At 40.3% G+C, this 7,899-nt stretch overlaps 1 non-coding gene across 1 annotated transcript; it reads right to left on the minus strand.

Annotated features, from left to right (window-relative positions):
- Positions 1–7,180: 7,180 nt before the first annotated feature.
- On the minus strand, positions 7,181–7,288 carry LOC130948489 (small nucleolar RNA R71). The gene has a single exon (XR_009073076.1). It is a non-coding gene; the product is annotated as a small nucleolar RNA R71 (small nucleolar RNA).
- Between the last annotated feature and the right edge of the window lie 611 nt (positions 7,289–7,899).

Genomic DNA, 7,899 nt, shown 5'->3' on the forward strand with positions numbered 1-7,899 from the left:
AGTTGGCCTCAGGTCTTCTCGCAATAACATTATAGAGATGTCTTACAGAGTTCCTTTGGGGATGTCCGATTTGCTAGACTCCCTTGTTTTGTTGTGTGTTTCTGTTGTGGATGCTGAGTTTTTAACAAAGCTGAGGAAGCACCATAGGATTTGTGGTAACAATGCCCGTGAAGAGGATTACGAGCTTATTGCTCCTGATTCTGATGAGAGAGTTTGTTTTCCGACTTCCATTGAGAGGGAGCGTCCCTTCTTCTATGCCTATGAATACTTCTTCAGCCAGCTGAACATTACTTTTCCTTTTACTGCCTTTGAGACCGACCTGTTGTGGTCGTGTAATATTGCCCCATCCTAGTTTCACCCCAATTCCTGGGGTTTTATTAAAATTTTTCAACTTCTCTGCCGTGAATTAGATGTAACACCTTCCCAGACTCTTTTCCTTTATTTGTTTGTTTCTGCCAAGCCTAGCGGTTCTTCAAAAAAGAAAGCTTCATGGGTTTCCTTCAGGTCCGCCCAGGGCCACAAAGATTTTGCTATGTATGATGAGTCCTTTAAGGACTTCAAGAATTACTTTTTTAAGGTTCGTGCTGTCGAGGGGGCCCGCCAATTTTTTTTTTTATGAAAATGATGAGCCTTCTTTCCCTCTAGAGTGGCAGAGGGATGTGAGAGTGTCTCGCTATACCTGGGAGATGCTTGATGATGTTGAGCGTGCTTTTGTTGTTGTTCTTGAGGATCTGTGGGGGAAACCACCCCACCTTGATACAAAAAGATTTTTGAATGACCCGTCCTTGGTTCGGACTGTTTTGGGTACTTGTCTAACTTGTCTCTTATACTTGTTTCTTAATTTTTCTTCCTTTTGTTGTGACCGTAACTCTTTGCTGTGGCTAATTCTGTATTTGCAGAGATGTCAAAGAACAATGACTCCATAAAGGCCTTTAAAAGGGCAAAGAAGGCAACTGCTGCTCTGAACATCTCGGCCAAAGTGGCCGGCGAGGGATCTTCTCAGGTCCCAGTGAAGCCTCCTGTGTCGAGTTCTCTCGGGCCGAAGAAAGTAATTCCTACTCCTCGGTTTCATCAGGTCGATCCTCCTCGGACTTCTGCCGTTCCTTCTGGTGTCCCTCCCTTAAAAAAGCAAAAAACATCCGAGCCCTTTAACCTGGATGCCGCAGACTTTGATGCTATCGAGTTTGTTGACCAACAAATTGCCCCCTATGGTGGGCTTTCCATGGACGACGTGTCTCTTCTTCAGTATCTGGATTTTATCACCAAAAGTAGTGTGAAGATGGCTCATATGGGTGCGACTATTTTCCGAACAGTTCAGGGGATCCCGATTCATGCCACAAAATCTTTCATGGAGGAGGCCAAGTTAGAATTTGATCGGATCAAGGGTCTGATGGATGAGTTGGAGGTGAAGTTGGCGAAGGTGGAGAAGGAGCTGGAGGGTGAGAAGGCCAGCTCTATTGCCTTGGCTGCTTCTTTGAAGTTGGCTGAGGACATGGCACTGAAGCATAAGGATAGCTATGTCTCGGCTTATAGGAAATTGATGCATCTCCGGGATGATTTGAAAACTGCTCGGATTAATTATGGTGAGCTTCAGGGTCACCTTGTGGGCAGCGTAACTGCCGCCTCCGAGAACCTGATGGAGCAGTTCCGGATTGTTGCTCCTGATGCCGACTTGACTCTCATCAGCCTGGACAATGTTGCGAGGAATGATAAGATTGTCCCTGATGACCAGGATGATGATGATGCTGACCCTCCCCCAGTGCCTTCTCTTAAAGTGTCGACCTCTTTAGTTCCTCCCGTTACGTCCGATCCGGATTGCCAGATTCTGAACCGGGATGATGGAACTGTAGATGCTGTGCTTATTCAGACTTGCTCTCCTTCTCCCCGTACTGATGCTGTCGGGAAGGCTCCAGATCTTGGTTGATCTCCTTTAAGTATTTGTGTAAATAGCCCGGTTTGTGGGCTTTGAACTCTTTTTTGTGAATGATGTTTTATTGACTGTTGATACACCAGTTGCTATTTTTAGCAACTTTATTTTGAAAACAAAATGGTTTCTCTGAGGTTGATTTTGGTGGCCTCTTGAAGCTTTATCATACTATGCTTTCATTGTGCTTTAGCAGGGTATCTGTTGGAATCTTGCTGCTTGACCCCTTTAGATTGCTTTCGTACTTATTGTTTGTAGCTTGGATCCTTTTGAGGTCGTGACTGTGGGGGGTCCGACTTGTTTCTCGGTTTTCTCACTTTTGTTTGAATTGTTACCGCCTTATAACCGATTTCTTTATGTTGGTCCCCTTCAAAGTTATTTTTGTAATCCTCTTTCCTGGACCTTTGCCAGGACTCTTTAAGGGATTACTTTTATAACTTATCTTTGTAGGAGACCGACTTCGTTAGGTCGATCTTTTCCTAATTGTTTTTGTAATCCTCTTTCTTGGTCCTTTGTTAGGTCTCTTTCAGGGATTACTTTTACAACTTGTCTTTGTAGGAGACCGACTTCGTTAGGTCGATCTCTTCTAAGTTGTTTTTGTAATCCTCTTTCTTGGACCTTTGTTAGGTCTCTTTCAGGGATTACTTTTACAACTTGTCTTTGTAGGAGACCGACTTCGTTAGGTCGATCTCTTCTAAGTTGTTTTTGTAATCCTCTTTCTTAGATCTTTGTTAGGTCTCTTTCAGGGATTACTTTTACAACTTGTCTTTGTAGGAGACCGACTTCATTAGGTCGATCTCTTCTAAGTTAATTTTGTAATCCTCTTTCTTGGACCTTTGTTAGGTCTCTTTCAGGGATTAATTTTACAACTTGTCTTTGTAGGAGACCGACTTCATTAGGTCGATCTCTTCTAAGTTATAGCAATTCCTCTTTAATAGGGTTGGCCAGACCTCTTTCCAGGGATTTGCTGATAACTTGGATTGACTTGGTCCGACTTTTTAGTGTCGGCCAGTCTTTTTAAGTTATTATATAGCAATCCAAAAGACCTCGTCATGTTCTTTTTGGGATCACTTTCGATAACTTCTTGCATTATTCTGTGTTCATCCTTTGCCGATTTGTAGATGATGGTTTATGTCCTGGTTTAACCGACCTTTAGGTGAATCGCGTTTTCACCTTTGTCGGTCGATCAATCCTATCAAGAACGTATAGTGAATCTGTTCTTCACTTTCTATTCGATCCGTTGCTTTATAATCGGACGATGAATGCTTCAGATTAATGCATCTTGGGAATTTGTAGAATATCTGAAATGTATTTTATTTAAAGAAAGTGCAAATATATACAGGTGGGAGTTTTTCATACCCTTAAGTCGGATTTAAATCTCAATCTTGACGCCTCATTAAAAAACTTTTTCAGGAAAAAGAGTGCATCTTGTGATGAGACCTTTATCTAACTACAGTACCTTCTTAGGTTACAGACGTGCCATGATCTGGGGAGTTCTCGTCCCTCGAGTTCGGACAGTCTATAGTAGCCCTTCCCAAGTACCTCTGTGACTCGGTAGGGTCCTTTCCAGTTGGCTGCCAGCTTTCCTTCTCCGGGTCGAGTTGTTTGATGAGCGGATAATTTGTACGCTTTTTGGCATTGTTTTTAGTATGTTTTTAGTAGTTTGAGTTGAGTTTTTAGTATATTTTTATTAGTTTTTAGTTAAAATTCACTTTTCTGGACTTTACTATGAGTTTGTGTGTTTTTCTGTGATTTCAGGTATTTTCTGGCTGAAATTGAGGGACCTGAGCAAAAATCTGATTCAGAGACTGAAAAGGACTGCAGATGCTGTTGGATTCTGACCTCCCTGCACTCGAAGTGGATTTTCTGGAGCTACAGAAGCCCAATTGGCGAGCTCTCAACGGCGTTGGAAAGTAGACATCCTGGGCTTTCCAGCAATATATGATAGTCCATACTTTGCCCAAGATTTGATGGCCCAAACCGGCGTTCAAAGTCACCTACAGAAATTCCAGCGTTAAACGCCGGAACTGGCACCTAAATGGGAGTTAAACGCCCAAACTGGCATAAAAGCTGGCGTTTAACTCCAAGAAGAGTCTCTACACGAAAATGCTTCATTGCTCAGCCCAAGCACACACCAAGTGGGCCTGGAAGTGAATTTTTATGTCTTTTACTCATCTCTGTACACCCTAGGCTACTAGTTTCCTATAAGTAGGACCTTTTACTATTGTATTTTCATCTTGGTTCTTCTGGTTCCCTCTCTGGGGCCGAAACCAATGATCACTTTTGTTCTTATGTATTTTCAACGGTGGAGTTTCTACACACCATAGATTAAGGTGTGGAGCTCTGCTGTACCTCGAGTATTAATGCAATTACTATTGTTCTTCTATTCAATTCCGCTTGTTCTTTGTCCAAGATATCACTTGTTCTTCACTTTGATGAAGATGATGATTGACGCTCATCATCATTCTCACTCATGAATGAGGTGACTGACAACCATTCTTGTCCTACAAGCAACCAAGGCTTAGTGAATATCTCTTGGATTCTTTAATCGGAATCTTCGTGGTATAGGCGAGAACTGATGGCGGCATTCAAGAGAATCCGGAAGGTCTAACCTTGTCTGTGGTATTCTGAGTAGGATTCAATGATTGAATGACTGTGACGTGCTTCAAACTCCTGAGGGCGGGGCGTTAGTGACAGACGCAAAAGAATCACTGGATTCTATTCCGGCCTGATTGAGAACCGACAGATGAATTCCGCTATGACCGTGACAGGGCATATGCAATCGCTTTCAATGAGAGGATGGGAGGTAGCCACTGACAACGGTGAAACCCTACACGAGCTTGCCATGGAAAGGAGTAAGAAGGATTGGATGAAGACAGTAGGAAAGCAGAGAGACGGAAGGGAAGGCATCTTCATGCTCTTATCTGAAGTTCCTACCAATGAATTACATAAGTATCACTATCTTTATCTTTTATGCTATTTTCGTTTATTACCTACACCCAATTGAGTCTGCCTGACTGAGATTTACAAGGTGACCATAGCTTGCTTCATACCAACAATCTCCGTGGGATCGACCCTTACTCACGTAAGGTATTACTTGGACGACCCAGTGCACTTGCTGGTTAGTTGTGTGAAGTTGTATTGATCACAATTTCGCGCACCAAGTTTTTGGCGCCGTTGCCGGGGATTGTTCGAGTATGGACAACTGACGGTTCATCTTGTTGCTTAGATTAGGTATTTTTTTTTTCAGAGTTCTTAAGAATGAATTCTAGTGTTTCAAGGTGATGTTCTTATCATCACCAAAGCTGATTGATCATCATCAATTTAGCTCTTGAATGCAATGTCTTGCTGAAGCTTAGCTAGCTATGTCTAATTCCTTTAGACTAAAGCTTTAGACTAACATTGCATGATTCCTGGAATTCTCATTAAGAATTTTGATACCTTTATTTTCTCTTCCATATGATTTTCGAAAAAAGCACAAAAAAAAATTACAAAATCATAAAAACCAAAAAAATATTTTATGTTTCTTGTTTGAGTCTAGAGTCTCATGTTAAGTTTGGTGTCAATTGCATGTTTTTGCATTCATGCATGTGTCTTCAGTAATCTTCAAGTTGTTCTTAATGATTTTCTAGCTCTAACCTTTAAATTCTCTTGACTTGAGTGTTTTGTGTGTCTCATATGCATTAGTGTCAGTAGTGTTCAAACTGCTAAGTTTGGTGTCTTGCATGCATTGTTATTTGATTCTTGTTGCATTTTAATTTTTCCTTATTATTAAAAATCCAAAAATATTTTTAATTTGTGTCTTTTCAAGTCAATAATACAGAGAATTGAAGATTCAGAACATACTGCAGAGGAATCACACAGAAAAAGCTGGGCATTCAAAAATGCCCAGTGAAGAAGACAGACTGGCGTTTAAACGCCAGCCAGGGTGCCTGGTTGGGCGTTTAACGCCCAAAAAGGTATAGGTTTGGGCGTTAAACGCCAGAATGTGCACCATTCTGGGCGTTTAACGCCAGGATGGCAAAGGGGGAAGATTTTGTTTTCAAAATCAATTTTTTTTCAAGTTTTCAAAGTTTTTCAAAATCAAATCTTTTTCAAATCATATCTTTCAATCAAATGTTTTCAAAATCAATTTCTTTCCTTTTTCAAAGATACTTACTAACAATTAATGATTTGATTGAACATTTTTTGCCTTTTCTGTTGAGGAAGGTTTTATGTTTGAATCATATCTTTTCTTGTTAGGCAAGTCATTAATTTTTAAAATCATATCTTTTCAAATTGTTTTCAAATCATATCTTTTAAAATTGTTTTCAAATCATATTTTCTCAATCACATTTTTTTTTTCAATCATATCTTCTTAACCACATCTTTTTCAAAATAGTTTTCAATCATATCTTTTTAACTTCTAATTTCAAAATCTTTTTCAAGAATCACTTGATTCTTTTTCTATTCTTAGTTTTTGAGAATCAATTAGTGTTTTTCAAAATGTTTTCAAAATCTTCTACTTAATTTTCGAAAATTACTTCCCTTCTTCTCACATCCTTCTATTTATGGACTAACACTATCCCTTAATGTAAAATTTGAACTCCATCTTCTTTGATAAGTTCGAATTTTCTACCTCTGTCTTCTATTTTTCTTTTCCTCTGACACCTCAAGGAATCTCTATACTGTGACATAGAGGATTCCATATTTTCTTGTTCTCTTCTCTTTCATATGAGCAGGAACAAAGACAAATGCATTCTTGTTGAAGCTGACCCTGAACCTGAAAGGACCTTGAAGCGAAAGCTAAGAGAAGCTAAGGCACAACTCTCTGTAGAGGACCTAAATGAATTCTTCAAGGAAGAAGAACACATGGCAGCCGAAAACAACAACAATGCCAACAATGCAAGGAAGGTGCTGGGTGACTTTACTGCACCTACTCCCGATTTCTATGGGAGAAGCATCTCTATCCCTGCCATTGGAGCAAACAACTTTGAGCTTAAGCCTCAGTTAGTTTCTCTAATGCAACAGAATTACAAGTTCCATGGACTTCCAATGGAAGATCCTCATCAGTTCTTAGCTGAATTCTTGCAAATCTGTGACACTGTCAAGACTAATGGGGTTGACCCTGAGGTCTACAGACTTATGCTATTCCCTTTTGCTGTAAGAGACAGAGCTAGGATATGGTTGGACTCACAACCTAAAGAAAGCCTGGACTCTTGGGAAAAGCTAGTCAATGCCTTCTTGGCAAAGTTCTTTCCACCTCAAAAATTGAGTAAGCTTAGAGTGGAAGTCCAAACCTTCAGACAGAAGGATGGAGAATCCCTCTATGAAGCTTGGGAAAGATACAAACAATTAATCAGAAAATGTCCTTCAGACATGCTTTCTGAATGGAGCATCATAGGTATTTTCTATGATGGTCTCTCTGAACTATCCAAGATGTCTTTGGATAGCTCTGCTGGAGGATCTCTTCATTTGAAGAAGACGCCTACAGAGGCTCAGGAACTAATTGAGATGGTTGCAAATAACCAATTCATGTACACTTCTGAAAGGAATCCTGTGAACAATAGGACAAGTCAGAAGAAAGGAGTTCTTGAGAATGATGCTCTGAATGCCATACTGGCTCAGAATAAGATATTGACTCTCAACAAGTCAATTTGATTTCTCAAAGTCTGTCTGGAATGCAAAATGCACCAAGCAGTACTAAGGAAGCTTCATCTGAGGAAGAAGCTTATGATCCTGAGAACCCTTCAATGGAAGAGGTGAATTACCTAGGAGAACCCTATGGAAACACCTATAATTCTTCATGGAGAAATCACCCAAATTTCTCATGGAAGAATCAAGAGAGACCTCAACAAGGTTTCAACAATAATAATAATGGTGGAAGAAACAGGTTTAGCAATGGCAAGCCTTTTCCATCATCTTCTCAGCAACAGACAGAGAATTCTAAGCAGAATCCCTCTGACTTAGCAACCATGGTCTCTGATCTAATCAAA

This window comes from Arachis stenosperma, chromosome 1, assembly GCF_014773155.1.
Source record: "Arachis stenosperma cultivar V10309 chromosome 1, arast.V10309.gnm1.PFL2, whole genome shotgun sequence".
NCBI lineage: Eukaryota > Viridiplantae > Streptophyta > Magnoliopsida > Fabales > Fabaceae > Arachis > Arachis stenosperma.